The sequence below is a fragment of the Lutra lutra genome, chromosome 4 (genome assembly GCF_902655055.1).
Source record: "Lutra lutra chromosome 4, mLutLut1.2, whole genome shotgun sequence".
NCBI lineage: Eukaryota > Metazoa > Chordata > Mammalia > Carnivora > Mustelidae > Lutra > Lutra lutra.
The window spans coordinates 31,720,166-31,744,236 of record NC_062281.1 but is presented as its reverse complement, the minus strand read 5'-3'; the positions used below and the strand labels follow the sequence as shown (position 1 = coordinate 31,744,236).

At 35.3% G+C, this 24,071-nt stretch overlaps 1 non-coding gene across 1 annotated transcript; it reads right to left on the bottom strand.

Annotated features, from left to right (window-relative positions):
• Positions 1 to 23,731: 23,731 nt before the first annotated feature.
• On the bottom strand, positions 23,732 to 23,834 carry LOC125099500 (U6 spliceosomal RNA). Its single transcript, XR_007127223.1, has one exon. It is a non-coding gene; the product is annotated as a U6 spliceosomal RNA (small nuclear RNA).
• Positions 23,835 to 24,071: the final 237 nt, after the last annotated feature.

Here is a 24,071-nt window from a genome sequence, read left to right as displayed (position 1 = left end):
TCAAGAAGAAAGTTTTTGGTAGAGGGAATCATTAATATTGTTAAATGCAACTAGTAGATAGGAAGAAGACTGATGGTCGGATTTATTGATGAGGAGGTCACTGGCAAATGGTTTTGGTCCAGTAGTGGCAATGTAAGCCCATTTGAAATGGGTCCAGGAGGGACTGGAAGAGAAGAGATGGAGAGAGTAGGTATAGTGAATTTTACTCTAAAGGCAGTAGTTTGTGAGATCATGTAAGATGAAGAGAGAGGTTTTATCAATATTGGAGATATTATAACATGTTTGCATGTTTAAGAGAAGAATCAGTAGAGAGGAAAAATTGGTAACGTAGGAGAAAGAAAGCCAATTGCCAGAATGACGTTCTTCAGTGGATGAGAAAGCATGAAATCTAGTGAACTAATGGAGTATTTTGTCCCATAAGGATATATATCTCAGTCACTGTAACAGGAAAGGTACAGAGTATAGGAATTGAATAGAGGATTGATAGATATGAAGGTGGGATGATAGATTTTCTCTTTTGATTGTTTCCATTTCTACATGAAATAAGAAGCAGAACCATTTACTGAGGATGATGAATGGAGATGCTGTGGCTTGTGATCCCCTAGCACCAAAGTCATATGATGAATCCAGTTCCCAGTGTGATGGTATTTGGAGATGAGACCTTTAAGTGGAAATTTGATTTAGATGAGGTCATGGTATATGGCCCTCATGATGAAGTTAGTGCCCTTATAAGAAAAAATGGCAGATAGCTTGCTTCCTCCTTCTCTCTTTCTCCATCATACAAGTATACAGTGAGAAGGAAGCCATCTGCAAGCCAGGAATAGAGCCCTCATCAAGGAATCAACCTGGCTAGCACCTTACCTTGGACTTAAGCACCCTCTAGAACTATGAGAAAAGAGTTTCTGCTTAAGCCATCAGCTGTGTTTGTAATGGTAGGCTGAGTACACTAATTTGGGGGTAAAGGTGCTGGAGATTTGAGAAGTTATATAAAAGTAATATGGGGGGGTGCCTGGGTGGCTCAGTCAGTTAAGCGGCTGCCTACCTCTCAGGTCATGACTCCAGGGTTCTGGGATCGAGCCCCGCATCGGGCTCCCTGCTCAGCAGAGAGCCTGCTACTCCCTCTCCCTGCCACTCTATCTACTTGTGTCCTCTGTCAAATAAATAAATAAAATCTTTTAAAAAAATAAATAAAATTAATACAGGGGAATAGTAGAGAAAATTGATAGGGAAAGTTTAATAGTTTGGAAGGCAGAAGTGAGGGCTAAGGTAGGATTTTTACTCAAATTCAAATTTGGTCTGTTTAACATGTTACTGAGTTTTATTCTAGTTATAATCAACTACTTCAGTGTAGATAGTGTTGGATAAGTAGGCCATTTGCGTTACTGTGATGTATGATGGAAAGAAAGGAGCTAAAGGCATTATGGTGTTCACAACCATACAGTAAACATATTGAATAGAGATCACATTGACTGTAGCAATTAAAAATAATTAGGAATGTGAAACATATAATTGTATTGTATTGTAAGTAAATTCTATTGAGAAATGTGGTGGATTTGTAACATGTCACTTTGACTAGACTAAACTATGTTGCTCAGAATTCCTTTTCTGTATATTTCCAGTTATAATGGGTCACTAAAACAGTTTTATAGGGTGTTTGGGAGATGGAAGTTAAACAAAAACATCAACACAGAAATGGTGATGTTATCTCAAACGTTGGTGTGGGACACTAGCTGGGTCTGCGATTTCACCACCTTTCTCTGAATCCTCCGTTAACTCTGCAAATCCTGGCAGGTGTGTTTAGCTTTATGAAGAAGGTCACTCTTTCAATGTGGGATCATATCATCAAGATCACGGGGTAAGAATTGGCATGGGTTTTATTTTTTCTTCATGGATTCCAGCTCCTTCTTGTGAGTTCCAACTTGTCCTCATTCTTTCTTATGCTATATCCATCTTCTCTTCCCACTTTTATCCTGCAAACTTCAAGTTCTAGCATAAGACAAAAGATGGCAGCCTTATAGACACTGCTTAGCCAGCTCTCATAGTTGTATAAGATTCAATCCTGGATGGGCACCTGGGTGGTTCAGTGGGTTAAGCCGCTGCCTTCGGCTCAGGTCATGATCTCAGGGTCCTGGGATCGAGTCCCGCATCGGGCTCTCTGCTCAGCAGGGAGCCTGCTTCCCTCTCTCACTCTCTCTCTCTCTGCCTGCCTCTCTGTCTACTTGTGATCTCTCTCTGTCGAATAAATAAATAAAAATCTTAAAAAAAAAAAAGATTCAATCCTGGTAACAAGTGCATTGTCATATATGATGGAATTTATCATATATGATGAAATTCTTATAGAAAAGAAGGAAGTATTAAAAAAAAGAAGGAAGTATTAAAAAGTGGAGGAACATATTTATAAACTAGGAAGATTATTGCATAGGTATTGATTATCTAAATTCATTTGTTAGATTAACAGTCCCGATAAAAATCCAGCTGGATAGACAGGTGTTAGAACTTCAAACATCAGTAAGAATCCTTTAACAGTAAGTATGTGACAGAGCACAAAGAGCAGCTAGGTTCTGTACTATGCCTAGAAACATTATACAGGTAAGTTGTATAAAATGTTGATAGTAAGAAATCAAACTATGAACCAAGATTTTTCACTTTACATGGCAGGAATTAAGTAGAATAAAATTATAGTTACAGCTTCTACATATATGGTGCTTTATGTGTGAGACACTCATTTTCTAAGTGCTACATGTACATACCTACATGCTGCCCCCTTCCCCAGCTCCTTTAATGATGACAACAGCTCTATGAGATACATCTTCCTATTTTTCAGGCAAGAAAATTGAAGCACAGAGAGATTAAGGACCTTGAACAGGGCCACACCAGAAAGTAAGAGTAAATTCGCACCAGAGATTAATAGAAGTCAGAACTCCTATCCCATCCCAGTCTTTTGCTTTTTCTCACTGAGATGTGAGGTCTGCTCTTTGAGAACTTCACCCTGGAAAAGAAAGGCAGACAACGGAGTAGATCAATGTCTACAAGCTTTCTTGGGAGGACAGCAGAAGAAATTTATCTTGTAACTAACTGAATGCATCTGGACCATTTAAGATGGAGAAAATCATCTCCATTAATAGAGCTAAGTAAGGACAATTGAAAGTCATTATTCTTGTGAGTTGCTGGGTTGTTGAAATAAAGCTGACATAGTAGCCCCGGGAGAGACTATTGAGTGAAACATGTATGGACCAAGAATTAAGAACCAAGTTGTTTAATATCTGGACTTTATAAGTGGGGCATTTTAAGGCACACCAACTTAAGAACACTCCTTCAGCTCATTGTCAAGCCAGTTGTCAACCCTCAGCTGACAGATTGGTATTTAGAAAGAGAGGGAGAGAAGTCATGTTGCTCTAGCCCCATTTTCATGGTCAAAAGACATGGTATCAACATTGGCTAGAACATGCTCTGCCTCTGGGGAACAGGAAATGGTTGCTGCGTGTTTGGGTAGGAAGAAAGGATTTGGAGGATTACTAATTTTCATAAAAGGCCTCACAAGGTTTTTATCTTTATGTTCATAAAGGTCTCTACTTTTTAAAAGATGCACTAAAAACTACAATGAGACCCAATTCTTCACCTATCAAATTAGCAAAAATGCTAATGAATCGGAAGTGAAAACACTGGTAAGTGTATGATGGAACGTTCCAATTATTGCTGGTGGCAGAGTTAATGGGTGTGACCCTTCTGGACAGCAGTGTATCAAATATGTACAAACAGTCTTAAGAAACCTGATGTCCTCTAAACTGTAATTCCATCCCTGAGAATCTACCATAATAAAGTAATCCCAAATGTTGCTTTACATTCAAAGAATTTAATAAAATTGTGAAAAACTAAAACAGAATGGTTTATTTAATTCTTATGATTGGACATAACATATTCATTTATTAAAATATATGACTATTTATGAAGATTATATAAAAACATGAAAAATGCTGATGGAATTATAAGTGAGGAGAGTAGGATATGAAACTATATAATTATGTATTTGTGTATTTGTAAGTGTACATATTTTTGCCAAAGGCTTAAAAGAACAAGACCAAAACTGTGAGAGAAAATAGTTGAAGGTAGCTGGTAGGAAAATTGATGATTTCTGCCCTTTTGTTTCTACTTGTCTGAATTTTCAAGTCTGTTCATGAATGTGTTTTGAATGAAAAAAGGTAAGTCAAATGCAGTAACAATAACATAAATAACAGTGTCATTTTAATCATCAGAAAGAAAAGGGTATTGTAATAAACAAGCCTGAACTCCTTAAGCCCATTCTCATTAAGGCTAAAGAGAAGTTCCAACCCTTGAAAAATGTGATTTAATGTTCTATTGGAGCTGTTCTAGGAATAGCTTTCAAAGGGAAGCTCATAATAGAACCTAAAAGAAAGAAATGTTCTGGATATGTAACAGAGCTTGGTTTATTTGGAAGAAGTTGGCTCAGAAACTGTTCTGATTAACCTGCATGGGCAAGATGGAATTTAAATTTGGTTATATTGCATCCATCTCTCATTTTCTCCTAGAAACAAACAAACTTAACTAACTAATATTGTATTGGGAAAGTATAAGGGTGGGAAAAGTCAGGAGAAATTTTTGTCAAATATGTTTTAGATTAGAGGCACCACTAGACTACAGCTTCGAAGTGGAATTAGTCATTGACACAAATGTGCCTTTGTAAAACTATTTCTGGTGCAGAAGCAAAGGTGTGTGTGTATGCCAGGTTTTCTCAGCTTCTCTTGCTTTGTTGTGTTGTCACTTGAACTAGGATTTGAGGTAGGAGATGGCAGTCAGGTCTTCTAGTATGTGATCCACTACATAGGATTATTTTTTAAAATTTCTTCTGAAGGACTGGTGCTACTAGTGCATAGTTTTTTTCAGATATGTTTAAAAGCACAATAAATAGTATTTGGGGTTATTGTCCTAAAACTACGGTTTTGTATACTTCAGACCAAAAAAAAAAAAAAAAAAACATCCTGCCATTTGCAACAACATGGATCAATCATGAGGGAATTATACTGAGTAAAAGAAGTCAGAGACAAATGCTATATGATATCACTTATATGTGGAATCTATTTAAAAAAACAAATAAACAAATGAACCCATAGATACAGAGAACAGATTGATGGTTTCTAGAGGTGTGTGTGAGGGGTGGGGACACGAAATGGATATAAGTGGTCAAAGTTACAAGCTTTCAGTTATGAAATAATTAATTCCCGGGGATGTAATGTACAGCATGAGAACTAGAGCTGACAACACTGTATTTTATATTTGAAAGCTGCTAAGAGTAGATCTTTTTTAAAAAAATTTGTTATCCTATTTTTAGTCTTTGTATAGTATACCTTATAATTTAAAAAATCAATAAACTTAAAAAAATAAAATAGATAAAAATAAAAAAAGATAGTAGATCTTAAAAGTTCTCAAATGGGAAAAAATACAGCTATTTGTGGTGATGGATGTTAACTAAACTTATTGTAGTGATCATTTTGCAATATGTACATATATCAAATCATTATGTTGTACACTTGAAGCTAATACAGTGTTATATGTTAGTTTTATCTCAATTAAAAAAAGGTAAGGAATCAGAAAAGCCAAAATAATAATAGTTTTGGATTAAGAAATCTGACTTACACTGGTAGACTCACAAGATGCTCTATATAATATTACTTTTGTTAAAAAGTCTCTCTTATACACTTCTTTTCCATCTGCTATTCTGTATTTTAAAATATAGCCAGATACCTTCAAAGGATTTTGGACATTTTCGAATATTAGAAGACAGACATGTATAATAGATCAGGTCTCCATATTTTTGCTCTTCATTTTCTCCATTCCCGGTGAGAATTATGTTATGGGAATTTGTACATTCTGTCTATAGTGACACTATCTACTATTTTTATTTTCAAACTTGACTGCTGCCTTCAGCATTGTGCAATGTTTGGCTAGCATTATGTTTTGGCTGTGGCTGTGTCAGGAGTTTCTTGTGTTATACATTATTGCAATAGATTTTGTTATTGATTCCAGATATGTTTATGTGTCTTTCTTGTTCTCAGTTTCTGGAGGTTATTCTGTCTAGCATTGTTCCTTTTCTTGCAGAAAGGAATCTGGGAATCCCTGAGAGTTGGATAAAACTGTCACCAAAAAAATGGAAAAAAAAAAAAAAACCTGAATGAAATCCTTGGAAGAAAAACTATAAATTGACTCAAAACCTTTCTTAGGTCTGAAAAATCTTAGACGAATTTAAAAGTATTTTTTATCTATAGTGTCTTTACATTCTTGTTGAGTTAAACAAACAAAAAATGCAAGTAAAACAATAACCACAAAATCACTATTCAATGATACGTTCTTGAATGAATAAAACATTACATAGGCTTCTCAATTGAAACTAGCTCTATATTTGGCCAGCAAAATAACAGCATGGCAAAAGTGGATAGTGCAGTAGTGTAGCAGCAACATTTTTCTTGGTTAATCAGTATGATGGGCAGGTGGACATACATAGGTTTATCTTGAAAGTTTTTCCAGCCAAACTGGTTTTCATAGCAAGGGCTCTATTTTAATCCTTGTCCCAATATAACCTAAATAGTTTTACTTATAACTCCTATTGTTTCTTCAAACTTTTAGTTGAGCAAAGGTTTTTTTTCCTATCAGATTCAAACTTGGCAGATCCCAAAACGTTTATGTTCACTGTATAATAGTAACAGTTACTTTGGGATAAGACAGCCTCTGTGCAAAATTTAACAATAATCCAGTGTAAGATATTCATTAGAATTTTGGTTTTTAATCCAGAGTAAGAGGCTCAGGCCTGTAGATAGTAAGCTGGGGCATTTGGGGAGGAGAAAGAGAAGCTTAGCAGTAACTTTCCTGGATTTGGACTTGGCGAGCTGTCGTTTTGGACCATGCCAACATTAAAGGAAGGAAGGAAGGGAAGACAGGGAAATAAGGAAGGAAAGTTCTTTGCTGCTGGTAGCTGGTATCTTCGTAAGCTAGCCTCTCACTCTGGTCCTGGTGGGTTTCTGGCTGATACTTTCTTCTGTGGGTGCACTGAAGACCCCTCAGTGGCAGCTCTCATAGCATGAAATAACATCTCTCCTTCTGCCCTCAGCCCTGGTGTGGAGATAGCCTCCTCTTGGTGCTGCATCCAAGCCTTTGTGCTCCCAGCTAGCTCCTTCCCCCAGAGCCCACATTTGGCCCATGGGAATCAAACATTTCTTTGCTTTTACTAATAATGGAACTATAGCTCTTTGCAAACATAGCCATGTCATCTCTATTTTCCTGAAATAAACTACTCTAACTTTCTCAGCCCATGGTCTCTCTCAGTTATGGAGAATATCAGGTCCCTCCATGGGCTCTGGCTGCAGCCCTTACTCTCATTGAGATAAGGAATGACAAACTCCCCTTTTCCCCTTCGGGAGAGGATGTGGGGCTCAAGCTCAGCTCTTTACATGGAAACATTCTGCAAAATATCTTTTTCATTCTCTGAATACTCCCCCCCCCTTTTTATATTCTTGATCTGACTGAATAGCCCTAGAAGTGTGGAACCAGTTTTTGTACATTCTGTTTGTGAATTTTGCATCTTTTCTGGCCCCTAGCTTTGGCATGCATCACGTTTTATATTTTGTTGCCTGGACCAAAACCCTGGTTAACACACTGTTACACTGATGTCAACGCCAACAGCAGTCCTGTTAGTTAGATCTTGGCCTAAGATTGCCAGAAAAGGTGGAGAACACCTATTTAAATTTAAATTTCAGATAAACAATAATTTTTTACTACGTGTATGTCAATGCACTATTGGAGATAAGTAAACTGTTTGTTTATCTGAAATTCAAATTTATGGGCATCCTGAATTTTATTTGCTAAGTCTGGCAACCTTCTCTTAGTCAAATCCTTTTAAAGCTACTGAAATACATTTTAATTAACATTTTATTATCTACAGAGCTGTATGTATATATGTATTTATGTCTCGCATGTCCAATTTGGATAATTACGTATAACCTGTTCTGGAGACCTAAAATAACCGTTCAGCAAATCTGTTCTAATGACAATATGGCTCTGTTTCTGGGTGTGTAAGATTTGCCATCTTCCTGATGACTAATTCGTCTTGTACCTACACATGTTTAATGAATCTCGAGGGTAAAGATCATTTTCTCTTAGCCATGTTGAGGCCTAGTTTTGGGAGGGTTATAGTATGATGAAAAGAATTGTAGTACAAGGAATAAGCTGTTTGTTCTGCTATTAAACACTTGTTACAGTTAACTATTTTTCAACTCATAAATGCTTGTTATTTATAATGTGTCTTGTAAGGAGTTCAAAGTATATTACAAAAGCAACCTATTAAGGCTATCTGATTCCACTGTTGATATTATTAGACATCATGGTATGACCCTGCTTTTAATGATAAACAAATGGGTTGAACAACGAGGTTCCAAAAATCAGAGCAAGAAAGCAATTTACCAAATCAAGGTTTCTACTCAACATTTTCAGTTCACCTCATGAAATTAATTTAATGGCACAATCTTTGGAGAAGGACTCATTTTATAAGTTTTATGTGTTTTCAAGATTCTGGTTTGGTGGCAGAAGGAGAAACAGAGGTTTTCTACAGTAAGATCTCTGAGGCATGTTTAGAGTATAGAGAGCCTGAGAAGACTGTGGGTGTGTGTTTCATGGAGGATGGGAGCCTCCTTAGCTGTGGATTCTGAAAATTATAGCAGAGGATACAATGGTGGAAGAAGAGGATTTATGGAAATTACCTGGGTAGTGCTTTAAATATATAACAAGTGTTTCTGATTAAAGGTGGTAAATTGATTATTATTCTTTCCTTGACTGAAAATTTAAAGCATTACCACTGCATACTTCACTAGTTTATTTTAAAACTTAAAAAGGACAGGGTCTCAGTGAAGATTATCTTGTATCTGTGAGAAATGCATAGGATGGAATGGAAAAGAACTACCTTAAAAGAAGCTAATGTGAAAAAACTCCATAAATCATAAACATAATCTAGTTATCTTATACCACCAGAAATTCTAAATAAGCTAATGGTATGATGTCACTGGATAAAATATTCATGTAATCTTGGTCTGCAATAGTGCATTCTGGTATGATCATCTCTGAACTCACTTTGGGGTATATCATATGTAAGAATGCACAATGCTTATGTGAGGAAGAGAAAACTTAAGTAACTTAAGTGGGACATTCTAGCTGTCCTCAAATATTTGGAGTGCTTCCTCATGTAGAAGATGGATGGACTTACAATAGTTGCAGGGCATAACCATAGCATCAATTAACAGAACTTACCAGGAGTCACATTTCAGCCTGTACACTAGCTAACAAATAGAATGATCTAAAAACGAAAACTGGCTTCTCTCTTTGGTTGCAAATGGCCTGTTAAGAAAGAGCATACTTAAAGCTCAGATGATAACCTTTCAAAAATATAGTAAGATGGTTTTAGTTCAGATCTCTCAGTTCAACGTTATTTCATAATTCTAGATATTCTCACAGGGCATGATATTAATTAATTAATTAAAGTACTTGCCATCTTTAGTCATTGTCCTGAGGGTATGCACTCATTCATTCTTTCACTCAGAAAATATTAACTAACTACAGGTATCAGGCATTGTTAATGGCCCCAGTTTTTGCCTTCCTAGAGCGATATTCTAAATAGCATAATTTAAAAAAATTATATGGTAAGTGGAAAAATGATACTTGTTCAAGTTAAAAATAGATCCAGGAAATAGGATGGGGGAGTCCTAAGGGAGGATTTGCAATTTTAAATGGGGAAGAACTTGCTAAGAAAACCATTATATTTGAGTGAAGCCTGGAAGGGGGTGAGGAAGTAAACCATTTGAATATCTTGAGAAAGAATGACCCATGGAGAGGGAACAGTAAGTGCAAAGGCCCTAAAACAAAACTTGCCTTTTGTTCTGAACAGCAAGGAGACCCCTGAGGCTGGAGGCAAGTAGCACAGGGGAAGGTAAAAGGAGTTGAGGTTTGAGAGGTAATAAGGGACCAGCTTTTGTAGGACCTTTCAAGTCTTGGTTGAGAATTTGCTTTTTCCCCTGAGCAAAACAGGCAGCGACTGAAGGGTTTTGGCAGGGAGTGACATGATGTGGTTTACTATGTGATTTACAGAGAAGAGTTTTGGGAATAAGGGAGACAGTTAAGGAGGCTGTTGAGATAATCCAGGAGAGAAAGGATGGTAGCTGGCCCCATGCTGGTCACAGCAGAGGAGAAGAGACGTGTCCAGAACCTGCATTTATTTTGAAGGTAGAGACCACAGAATTTGCTGGCAGATCGGATATGGGGTATGATAGAAAGGAGGGATTAGGATGACATCATGGAGTTGGGTCTGAGCCCAAGGAAGGACTGAATCAAAATGAAGACTATGAAGCTTTGGATAGGTGGGAAGGATATCAGCAACTTTCTAAAAATTATCCTTTTAATCATCTTAAAATGCTTTGAGGTTATAATCTCCATGCTACAGAAGATGAAACGGAAATAGATGTTAGGAAACCGAGCAGCATTCAAAGCAAAGTCAAGTTCTGAACACAGGTCCCTGACCTGGACTTGTCCTCCCAATAATTGTGTTATGAGGTCATTTAACAGAACTGGTTACAACATAGCCCATGTTCCTCAGCAGAGAGCAGATGGCACAGGCTCAGTAACACAAACCACCACTGAGTTATGGGAATCTGAGGAGGAGACTGAAGGTACAAGAACAGGAAAAGACCAAAACTCTACTTTATACTGTAAGCATAAACAAAGACTCCTGTCTCTCACTGATTTTTACTGAGGAAGAAAAAAGACTTTTCTCTGGTTAGCTAATTGTTGAATTTTTAAAAAAATCCTAATTTTTCTATTATGGAATTGATTTTGTGTCATTTATGTGTTAAATTGAACATGATGATACTCTTTTTTCCCCTGAATAAGTGGTTTCACTTTTATTTTTAATCTTCCTGGCTGTTAATTTTCATCATGATAAAGGACTTCTAAATTTTGTATTACAAACTCAGCCATGTTCCCTTTTTATGAATATTAAAGACAATTTGAAAAGTATAGCAAAATATTTACATAATGAAAGTCACACTAAGAAGTAACCATGAATGGTATTTCAGTACATTTCCTTTTCATAATCCTTTTGGGGTTTTTTTAGTACATATTTGTAGATACCATATATGACAGATATTATGCAATATATAAAGCTTTTTTATAGTATTATGCTTTTTCACTGACACAATATGACAGTTTCCCCAGGTTATTAAATTCTTTGTGAATGTAATAGCCATTCATAATTCTTTGAAGCATCCCTTGTTGTTGAACTGACCTATAATTTTGTAGTTTCTTTTTAAAAAGACTTTTACTAATATTGTTAATATTTTCCAAATAAAACAGCTTGTGTTTAGAATGAAAACATATTTTGGAGTTTGTGCAGTCTGATGTTCCAGTTATGTTGTTCCCTCTAAAAGAGCCATTGGTGAGAGAAAAAAGTTTGAACTGATAAAGTCACTTTGGACCAGAGATCTATGTTCCATGGTCTTTGAAAATTTGATTTGTTAATGCTTTTTTTCCACATGAAGAATCTTTGTCACAAACAACTCTTAAAAGCAGGCAAAGAAGTGATGTGCTCCATGCCAATATTTGTAATTTTGTTAGTTTTCTTAGAACTTTTATAGGAAGCAATAAATGCAAGCTTCTCCAAGTAACATTGTGAACTTCTATTTTATTTTAATGATTCTTCTTCACTAAGTGGTGCTTAAGTGTTTAATGTTTTTTAGGTATTAAAAACTAGTTATTTATGCATTCTGTGATGAGTACATGGGGATATATTGGTAAATTCCAAGTTTCAGGGATTAAATTTGCTAAATGCTCTGGAAATATCCTCAGTGTTTTCTTATTTTTAAAGAATATATTCTAATATTCATTTCTATTTCTACCTGGATATATTCTTGCTTTGAGTATAAAACAACTGCAATAACTTAGTGATCAATCTATGATGATAGTATGTGCCTACTTTATTTTTATCTAGAAATACATAAATTTAAATCTCAGCAATTTTCACGTAATTATGTGTGGTAGCCCATGCTTAGGGTCAAATTTATAATATCCAAAATACAAATTTTACCTATTTAACCTGATTAAGCAAAGGGGATATAGCAAATTATATTTTTAAAACTGTGTAAGTAGATGACCAATTTTAAAAAACATGATTGTGAAAAAAATATATACCTAACATTAAGATAATTCTGAGTAGAATTTAATCTTTGATGATTTGTACATTTCTTGAATTATAAAAGATTTAAATTCTAAAACTCAATTGCTCTTGTAGTGTGGGTGTTTTGAAATTCACTAAAAAAAAAAAAAAAACCCAATAACCCCAAACAACAGAAAACAAACAAAAACAATCCAAAGATCCCAAGAATATTAGAATTGAAAGGGCCTACAAACTTCAGTATAAAATTACTAGACGACTAGTAAGTATGAACATACTTAGAAATAGGTTCCAGGTTGTCTGACCTCTAATTCATCTATTTTTTTTCCTATATCATTCCTCCTTATGAAGCATAGGTTTATAAATAAGACTTAATGTTAGCTCAATCAGCTTCTTGTCCAAAGATCCCGAGAGAGAAATGACATTACCAAGATGGTGACATGGATCATTCTTGACCTCACTCTCTTTCAAAAGAGCAATAACTATTCATAGAAAGACACCACTGAGAAAGTCTTAGAACACAGGAGTTAGACTGAAACCCCACTGAAACTCAAACTGAACTCATTGGTAAAATACTATCTCTGCCATAGTGAATTTGTAAAGACTGGAAAAGGACTCCTTAGTCAAATAATACAGATACCAATGTAAGGAATAAGGACCACACACACACACACACACACACACCAAAACAAACAAACAAACCCCAAACAAAGCAAAAAACAAGTAAGCATGGATCACCAAAGAACATTAATAAAGCTTTAATAACTGACCCAAAAGATATGGAAATCTGTGAAGACAAGGCATTCAGAATAATTATCTTAAAGTTTAATGAACTAGAAGAACACACAATACACAATTAAATGAAATTAGGAAAACTGGGCATGAACAAAACAAGAAGCTTAACCACGAAATAGAAACCATCAAAAACAAACAAATCTTACAGCTGAAAAATAGTGACTGAACTGAGAAGCTCAATACACAGCTTCAAAAGCAGATCCAGTTATGAAGAATCAGTGACCTAGGAGATAGAATATTTGAAATTGTCCAGTACTAGGAGCAGAAAGGAAAAGAAAAATAAAAAAGAGTGAAGAAAGCCTATGAGACTTATAGGACACAACCAAAAGAAACAATATCCACATTGTGGGAAATCCAGGAGAAAAGAGAAAGGGACAGAAAATATATTTAAAGTAATTATAGCTGAAAACTTCCCAAGCATGTGGAGAGAAATGGACATTCAGATCCCTGAAGCTTAAAGGACCACAAATAGGGATATACCAGGACACATAATTAGATTGTTAAAAGTTAAAAAGAATGTTGAAAGCAACAAGAGAGAAAAGACAAGTTACATACAAAGTAACCCCCATAAAACTATGGGCATATTTCTCAACACAAACTCTTCAGGCCAGGAAAGAATGCGATAAGATATTCAAAATACTGAAAGAAAATAAGTGTCAAACAAGAATTCTGTATCCAATGAAGCTGTCTGTCAGCAGTGAGGAGAGATGAAGATTGTCCCAAATAAACAAACCTGAGGTAGCTTATGACCACTACACCCATCTTACAAAAAAAAGTAAAGGGAATTCTTTGAGTGCAAATAGTGGATGTTAATTGACATCATAAAAACACAAGGTAGCATAAAAACTCACTGATGATCCTAAATATGTAGTCCAACTAAAATTCTATAATATGATAACAGAGGTGTGTAAATCACTTACAAAACTAATTTAATGTTTAAAAACTAAAAATAACAATACTTACAATAATCTGTTATTGGTTTTCAATGTAACAATATATAAACTGTAATATCAATAACTTAAAATGTGAGGGGGAAGAGAAGTAAGAGTTTAAAAGTTTAGGAATGCTCTCAAGGTTAATTTGTTAACAGTTCAAAATAGGATGTTATAGGGGGGGTCTGGGTAGCACAGTTGGTTAAGTGTCCAACTCTTGATCTTGGCTCAGGTCAGGATCTCAAGGATGTGAAATTGAGTTCCCCATTGGACTCTATGCTAGAAATAGAGCCTGCTTAAGATTCTCTCTCTGCCCGTTCCACTCTGTCACTTGTTCACTAAAAAATAAAATAAAATAAAATAAAATAGAATATAAAATAAAATAGGGTGTTATAATTTTAAGATATCTTACATACGTCTCATGATATCCACAATGGGAAGACCTGTGGTCATTATACAAAATAACATAATAAAGAAGTCAAAGTGAAAGGACACAAAAAGATATCAACACGTGCACAAATACCACAGCAAGATTAGAAGCAAGAAACAATGTATCTACAAAATAGCCAGAAAATAATTTATGAACTGGCAATAGTAATTTCTTGTCTATCAATAACTACTTTAAACATAAATGGATTAAATTCTCCAAAAAACACAGAATGACTAAATGGATAAAAAACAAAACAGCAAAATGGGATCCAATGAAATGTTGCCTACAAGAGACTCAATTTAGCTTTAGATGCAGATAGATTGAGAGTAAAGGGATGGAAATAGATAATTCAAGCAAACATTAATAAAGCCAAACAAAGCAAAGCATAACAACAAAAAACAGAGGTAGCTATACTTAGACAAAATAGACTTTAAACTAAAAATGGTAAAAAGAAAGAAGTCATATATATATATATATATATATAAAATGGATAGAGATCAACCCATCAAGAAGATATAACAATTGTAAATATTTATGTATGACACTTGTGTACATAAATATATAAAGCAAAAACTAACAGAGCTAAAAGAAGAAATAAACAGCAATATGATAATAGTTAGGGACTTTAATACCCCACTTTCAAAAATGGGTAGATCATCTATATAGAAAATCAATAAGGAGACATCAGATTTTAACAACACTATAGACCAAATGGATGTAACAGACATATATAGAACATTCGATCTGACAACAGAAGAATATACATTCTTCATCAGTGTGCATAGAGCATTTCCTAGGATAGATCATATTTAGGCCACAAAACAGTTTTTAGAAAAGTAAAGAAAACTGAAATCATACTACATTTCCTCCCTGACCACAATTGTTTGAAACTAGATATCAATAACAGGACAAAAACTGGAGAATTCACAAATACATGGAAATTAAACAAGTTTCCTGAATAATCAGTGGATCAAAGAAGAAATTAAATGGAAAATAAAAAAGGTGTGTGAGACAAAAATGAAAACACAACATGAAAAAACTTTTGTCAGGCAGCAAAAAGCAGTCTTAAGAGGAAACTTCATAGCAATGAACCCCTACAGTAAGAAACAAAGTTCTCAAACAATCTAACTTTATACCTCAAGGAAATGAAAAACCTGAGCCCAAAGTTAGCAAAAGGAAGGAAATAATAAAGATTAGAGCAAAAATAAATGAAATATGGAACAGTAAAACAAAAAAAGATTAACAAAGAGTTGATTATTTGAAAAAATTAACAAAAGTGATGAACTTTTAGTAAGACTAACATTAAAAAAGAGGACCAAATCAATAAAATCATAGAGGAAAGAGCAGACATTACAATAGATAGCACAGAAATACAAATAATCATAAGAAGGTATTATGAACAGCAATATGCCAACAAATCAGACAACCTGGAAAAAAAAGAAAAATTCTTAGAAGCATACAACCTACCAAGACTGAATCAGCAGGAAATAGAAATCTGACCAATTACTAGTAAGGAGATTACAGGCATAATAATTAAAAAAAAAAAAATCTTCCAATGAAGAAAAGTCCAGGAACAGATAACTTCACTGGTGAATTTAACCAAACATTTAAAAGAGAATTAATGCCAATCCTTCTAAAATTCTTCCAATAATTCAAAGAGTAATTTTATGAAATTAATATTACCCTGATAGCAAACCAGAAAAGGACACTATTAAAAAAAATGATGAATGTAGATGCAAAAATTCAATAAAATTACTAGCAAAATGAATCCAGCAGCACATAAAGGATAATTCACCATGATCAAGTGGTCTTTACACCTAGGAGTCAAGGATGATTTAACATACATAAATCAATGTGATGCCTCACATTCATAGAACTTAAAAAATTATGTTATCGTCTCAATATACATAGAAAAAGCTTTTGACAAAATTCAATATCTGTTCACAATAAAACCTCCAGACAAATTGGGTATAGAATGAACAACTGCAACATGATAAAGGCCATCTATGGCAAGCCTACAATTAACATCACACTTAATTGTAAAAGGTTGGAAACTTTCCCTCTTTGACCAGAAACAAAATAAGCATGCCCACTCTCACTACTATAATTCAGCATAGTCTAGAAACCCTAGCCAGAAAAATCAGGCAAGAAAAAGAAGTAAAAATCATCAGAATTGGGAACGAGGAAGTTAAACAGTTTCTACTTGAAGATGACATAATTTCATACATAGAAAACCCTAAGGACTCCACCAAAAAGTTAACCTAAAAGACAAATTCAAGGAAGTTGCAGAATATAAAATTAACATATAAAAATCAGTAACATTTCTACACAGTAGAAACATTTTTTTGAAAAAGAAAATGATTCTATGTACAAAACTAAAAAAAAATAATAAAATACTTGGGAATAAATCTAACAAAGGAAGTGAAAGACCTCTACATTGAAAACTATAAAACATTGATGAAAGAAACTGAAGAAGACAAAAATAAATGAAAAGGTACCTGTGCTCATGGGTTGGAAGAAGATTGTTAAGGCATGCCTGGGTGGCTCTTGATTTAGGTTCATGTCATGATCTCAGGGTCATGGGATCAAGCCCCACATGGGGCTCTGTGCTCAGTGGAGATTCTACTTGAGATTCTTTCCATCTTCCTTTCCCTCTTTTTCCTCCCCTGCTCAGGCTCACCCTGGCTTTCTCTCCACCCCCCCTCAAATAAATAAATCTTTAAAAAAAAGAGTATTGTTAAAATGTCACTACTACCCAAAGCCATCTATAGATTGAATACAATCCCTATCAAGATTCCAATGGCAATTTTTTCAAAAGTAGATAAAAAGGGGCGCCTGGGTGGCTCAGTGGGTTAAAGCCTCTGCCTTCGGCTCAGGTCATGATCCCAGAGTCCTGGGATCAAGCCCCCACTGGGCTCTCTGCTCGGCGGGGAGCCTGCTTCCTCCTCTCTCTCTCTCTCTCTCTCTCTGCCTACTTCTCTGCCTGCTTGTGATCTCCATCTGTCAAATAAATAAATAAAATCTTAAAAAAAAAAAAAGGTAGAAAAAGAATCCTAAAATTTATATGGAACCACAAAAGACCCAAATAGCCAAAACAATCTTGAGAAAGTAGAATAAAATAGGAGGTATCACATTACCTGATTTCACACTATAATATAATGCTATAGAGTCAAAACAGTATGGTACTGGCATAAAAACCAGACACACTCTCCAATAGAATAGAATTGAGAGCCCAGAAATAAACCCATTTACATACAGCCAACAAACTTGATAATCGATTTTAGAATACTCGATGGAGAAAAGACAGTCTCTTCAATAAATGTTACTGGGCAAATTGGATATTCACATGCAAAAGAATAAAACTAGACCCCTATTCTTCTTTTTTTAAAATTTCTTTTTAGCGTAACAGAATTCATTGTTTATGCACCTCACCTAGTGCTCCATGCAATATGTGCTCTCCGGAATACCCACCACCTGGCTCACCCAACTTCCCACCCCCCCACCCCTTCAAAACCCTCAAGTTGTTTTTCAGAGTCCATAGTCTCTCATGGTTCATCTCCCCTTCCAATTTCCCTCAGCTCCCTTCTCCTCTCCATCTCTCCATGTCCTCCATGTTATTTGTTATGCTCCACAAATAAGTGAAACCATATGATAATTGACTCTCTCTGCTTGGCTTATTTCACTCAGCATGATCTCTTTCAGTCCCATCCATGTTGATACAAAAGTTGGGTATTCATCCTTTCTGATGGAGGCATAATACTCCATAGTGATTATGGACCACATCTTCCTTATCCATTCGTCCGTTGAAGGGCATCTTGGTTCTTTCCACAGTTTGGCAACCGTGGCCATTGCTGTTATAAATATTGGGGTACAGATGGCCCTTCTTTTCACTACGTCTGTATCTTTGGGGTAAATACCGAGTAGTGCAATTGCAGGGTCATAGGGAAGCTCTATTTTTAATTTCTTGAGTAATCTCCACACTGTTCTCCAAAGTGGCTGCACCAACTTGCATTCCCACCAACAGTGTAAGAGGGTTCCCCTTTCTCCACATCCTCTCCAACACATGTTGTTTCCTGTCTTGCTAATTTTGGCCATTCTAACTGGTATAAGGTGGTATCTCAATGTGGTTTTAATTTGAATCTCCCTGATGGCTAGTGATGATGAACATTTTTTTATGTGTCTGATAGTCATTTGTACGTCTTTACTGGAGAAGTGTCTGTTCATGTCTTCTGCCCATTTTTTGACACGATTATCTGCTTTGTGTGTGTTGAGTTTGAGGAGTTCTTTTTTTTTTTTAAAGATTTTATTTATTTATTTGACAGAGAGAGATCACAAGTAGACAGAGAGTCAGGCAGAGAGAGAGAGAGAGAGAGAGAGAGGGAAGCAGGCCCCCTGCTGAGCAGAGAGCCCGATGCGGGACTCGATCCCAGGACCCTGAGATCATGACCTGAGCTGAAGGCAGCAGCTTAACCCACTGAGCCACCCAGGCACCCTGAGGAGTTCTTTATAGATCCTGGATATCAACCTTTTGTCTGTACTGTCATTTACAAATATCTTCTCCCATTCCGTGGGTTGTCTCTTTGTTTTGTTGACTGTTTCCTTTGCTGTGCAGAAGCTTTTGATCAGGATGAAGTCCCAAAAGTTCATTTTTGCTTTTGTTTCCTTTGTCTTTGGAGACATATCTTGAAAGAAGTTGCTGTGGCTAATATTGAAGAGGTTACTTGCCTATGTTCTCCTCTAGGATTCTGATGGATTCCTGTCTCACATTGAGGTCTTTTATCCATTTCGAGTTTATCTTTGTGTATGGTGTAAGAGAATGGTTGAGTTTCATTCTTCTACATATAGCTGTTCAATTTTCCCAGCACCATTTATTGAAGAGACTTTTTTTTTCCCATTGTATATTTTTTCCTGTTTTGTCAAAGATTATTTGACCATAGAGTTGAGGTAGACCCCTATTCTTCACCACTCACCAAAATTAATTCAAAATGGATTAAAAGCTTATGTATAAGACTGGATGCTATAAAATTCCTTGGAGAAAACAGGAAAAAAATCCTTTGACATGGGTCTTGGCAATGATTATTTGGGTATATATTATATATATATATATATATACCTAATATTATTTGGGTATATATTATATATAATATATACCTAAAGCACATTTAACAAAATAAAAAAATAACTAAGTGGGACTACATCAAAAAGTTCTGCTCAACAAAATGAAAAAACAACCTATCAGATGGGAAAAGATATTTGCAAATCATGTATCTGATAAGGAGTTAATATTTAAAATACATAAAAAATTCATACAACTTGATAGCAAAAAGACAAATAATCCAATTAAAAATGGGCAAAGGACCTAAATAGAATATCTGGAATATTTTTCCAAGGAAAATATATGAATGGTCAACAGATACATGAAAAGCTGCTCGACATTACTAGTCATCAAGGAAATGCAAACCAAGACTACAATGAGATAGCCCCTTACACTTGCTAGTATGGTAATCATCAAAAAGACAAAGGATAACTCATGCTAGAGAGGTTGTAGAGAAAGGGAACACTTCTGCACTGTTGGTGGGATTGTAATTTGATCCAGCTACTGTCAAAAATAGAATGAAGTTACTTCAAAAAACTAAAAATAGAACTACCATATGATCTAGCAATTCTGCTTCTGGGTATTTATCAAAAAGAAATGAAAACATTATGTCAAAGATGTATTTGCACCCCCTTTTCATAGCGGCATTATTTGCAACAGTCAAGACATGGAAATAACCTAAGTTTTCATGAACGGATAAGTGGATAAAGATATGATTATACACACAGACACACATACATACACTAGAATACTATTCAACAATAAAACAGAAGGAAATCTTGCCATTTGCAACAACAAAGACTTAGTATTATGCTAAGTAAGATAAGTCATAGAACAACAAAGAACATATGAGCTCATTTACATATGCAAACTAATAACAAAGATTTGTGGTTTCCAGAGATGGGGGTGGGGGAGGAGTAATGGGATGAATGTGGTCAAAGGTACAAACTTCCAGTTGTAAGATAAATAATTACTAGAGAGGTAATGTTTAACATAATGACTACTCCAGTTAATACTGCTGTATAGTACACTTGAAAGTTAAGAGAGTAAATCCTAAGACTTCTCATCACAAGGAAAACATCATCAAAAGGAAAATCTCTTTTTTCCTCCCATTCCCCTCCTGTACCTAAATGAGATGATGGATGTTAACTAAACATTGTAATCATTTCACAATATACATAAGTCAAGTCATTACGCTCTACACCTTAAATTTATACAGTGCTATATGTTGAATACATCTCAAGACTGGGAAGAAAAGATGCCAAGGAAAATTTAAGGCTCTTGCTTTGATGATATTATCAACTATTGTCCTAGTCTTCTAGTTTTAAGATGCCATAATTTCTTTTTTAAAGATTTTATGTATTTATAAATAATAGTTAATTATTAATTATGGTACATAATATATAATTATATATTATATAATTATATAGTCATAATTAATAATTAATTATTATTAAATAATAAAAATAATTTTTTAATAAAAAGTAGTGAGAATGGACAGAGAGATCACAAGCGGGCAGAGAGACAAGCGGGGTGGGGGCGGGAAGCAGGCTCCTTGCTGAGCAGAGAGCCCAGTGCAGGGCTCCATCCCAGGACCCTGAGATCATGACCTGAGCCGAAGGCAGAGGCTTTAACCCACTGAGCCACCCAGGTGCTCCGCCATAATTTCTTTAATAAGAATGGTCTAATTAGGGGCACCTGGGTGGCCCAGTGGGTTAAAGCCTCTGCCTTCGGCTCAGGTCATGATCCCAGGGTCCTGGGATGGAGCCCCGCATCAGGCTCTCTGCGTGGCAGGGATCCTGCTTCCCTTCCTCCCTCTGTGCCTGCCTCTCTGTCTACTTGTGATCTCTGTCTGTCAAATAAATAAAACTTAAAAAAAAAAAAGAATGGTCTAATTATAGTAGTTCAGAAAAAAAAAACACCATTATACAACTATTACATCATTACCTACTTTAGAAATAGTAAAATGAATATATTAGATTCAAAGATATAATTACATGTACTCTTTTTGCAGGTACTCATTGGCTTGATTACATTTAGTCTCTGCTCAGGCACAATTTAAAAAGATCATTTATTGACTTATTCCAGTAAGAATGCTTCCTATTAAGGTGTGAATCCTCTAAATCTGTTGGTGATCCAGGATAGTAACTAGAGTTTCATGTGGGCTTTCATTTACATGCCCTTCCTTAACATGTCTGAACAGGTTTACTCAAAACTTTAAAAGATCAACAAAATAATTATTTGAAACTTAAAATCCACTTCTTAAAAATATTCAATTTATACTTAACATTATTTCTTTCAGGTTGCCTGCAGCATTTTTCTAAGCTTCAGAAAGCAAATTCATGGCCTAAGTGCTACTCCTTATGGCTCTTCTACCTTTGACAGCCATGGAGCTAAAATATGGAGCTCATATAGAATGGCATACAAAAAATAGAACTCTAGAACTATTATCCCATTGTCTGAATTGGCTCTTCGGTTGAAAACTATCAACCATTTTCCTGCTACTGCTGAAGTCCCTAGATGAGTGTGCTTAGAATGATATATCTATTAGAGTCTTGGTCTATTTGAAATACTCATTTTTACTTAGTTTTGTTTTGGCCCCTGACCCATATGGTTTACTTCTATCTTCTACATCTGGGGCTCATTGAGAGCAGTGAATGTTTGCCTGCCATTGTTCAAAGCTCTTTTTGTAAGGGACATATGCTTTCTGTCTGAACTTCATGTATACTATCAGTTTTAATTCTACTGCTCTTCTATTTACTATTGCTCAAATAGATAAAAAGGGGAGTTGTAGGAACTACAGTTCTCTTGTGTGACTCCTTCCAAATGCTCTCAAGTAACAAGAATGGCCCAAATACTTTTTGGATGAGTTTTGGGAAGAAGTATAATATTGCCTGTATCAGGAGCTGCTGAGAGACATTCTCTCATGATGGAAATTATTTCTAAATCTATTTCCTTCATATTTGTTGACTGTTCTATTTAAAACCAATAAAAACAAAAATAAATGTGAAAAATAACCCCACCCCCACCTAAACAAAACAAACTAACCTGTTGCCTTGTTGTCCTGTTTTTGCAAAAGGTCATAGTTTAGAGTTTTGCTTACAAGAACATGTGAAAGCACTCTTTCTTTATTTTAGGCTGTTTGCAGACCATGCAGAAAAAAGACTGGTCATAAGAAAGAGGTGATTCCAAATCTTGAAAAATGAAACAAGAATAAGTTAGTATAGAAATATTAGATGAGTCCATGGTAGTTCTCAAATTCTAAGTCCATGGAACACTGTTGTTTCTTGAGCTGAATAGATTCCAATAGAGAAGAAAATAAAACAATTAATAGTAGTCTTTTCCAGATGCTAAGAAAAGAAAGAATCCACAGACATGATTTTCCCAATTTTAAGTTATTTCAACTTTTTAATCTTTGCTGATACCATTAGGGTATAGTACTACAAATGAGACCCACAATGAAGAAATTGCAAATTTAATCATTTGCTTTCCTTATGGACTTGTGTTTCCATAATTATTTGTATTTCATACACTTATGGGGAAAAAGAGAGGTAGAGTAGGGGAAGAGAGAAAGAGATCCTGTTATTAAACAGGATTCTACTTTATATAGATATGTTCAAAACAGGATAGTTCTAATAGATGAATTCCATCAAAGAAAAAGTTACATCACTTTGTAAAGAACTCTGAGTTTGTTACTTTGACATCTGAACAAGATTAAGTAAAACTATCCAGTAAGATTCACCCACAGTTTTCATTGCCACACCAGAGAATTCTGCTACTACCATAGTTTTGAGTCCTACTTAATACCCTCCAAGGGCTTTCTGGAAGAAGTCCAATTAAGAAATTTGTAGGCAATTTCTTCAGTTAGCAAAGTTCCCCCTTTCCCCCTTTGTTCAGCACTTAGGAGATAATATACTTCCTCAAGTAGTTTTTTTCTTGATGAAATGTTGAGATATTTTGTCACATAGTTGGTATGTTTCCCCACTCAGAATAGCACTATTTCTCCTTGCTCTAGCAATTAAATCATCTTGGGCTTATTAATAACATCATGGTAGTGATGTTATTGCAGAAACATAGAATGAAAGAAATGAATGCTTAGCTTTTGCATTTTAAAATAGATATCTGAAGTTCAAGACAAGGTTGATAATATTAAGCTTAGAATTTTGAACTACAAGAGCTGGGTTTTAATATTTTTCAGAAGCAGAAAAGTTCAAAGCATAAAGTTCATGCCAAAAAAAAAAAGGTTACATTTTTTTTCTTTAAATACAGGATACTTCATGAATTTATATGTCACCTTGCACAGGGTCCATGCTAATCTCTGTATCATTCTAATTTTAGTACATGTGCTGCCAAAGCAAGCACTCATTTTTCTTAGTCTTGACAAAAATCCTTCAAGTTGGGCTTAGGGAGAAAATAGAAAAAAAAAAGTACATCAGAGTGAACGCTGGGTGTAAGTGTCTAAGATATAAATGAGTCATGCTAATCCCTACAAACTTGGGTAAAAACCCAGAAACCTGGGGCACCTGGGTGACTCAGTGGGTTAAACCTCTGCCTTTGATTCAGGTGATGATCTCAGGGTCCTGGGATCCTGCCCCACAT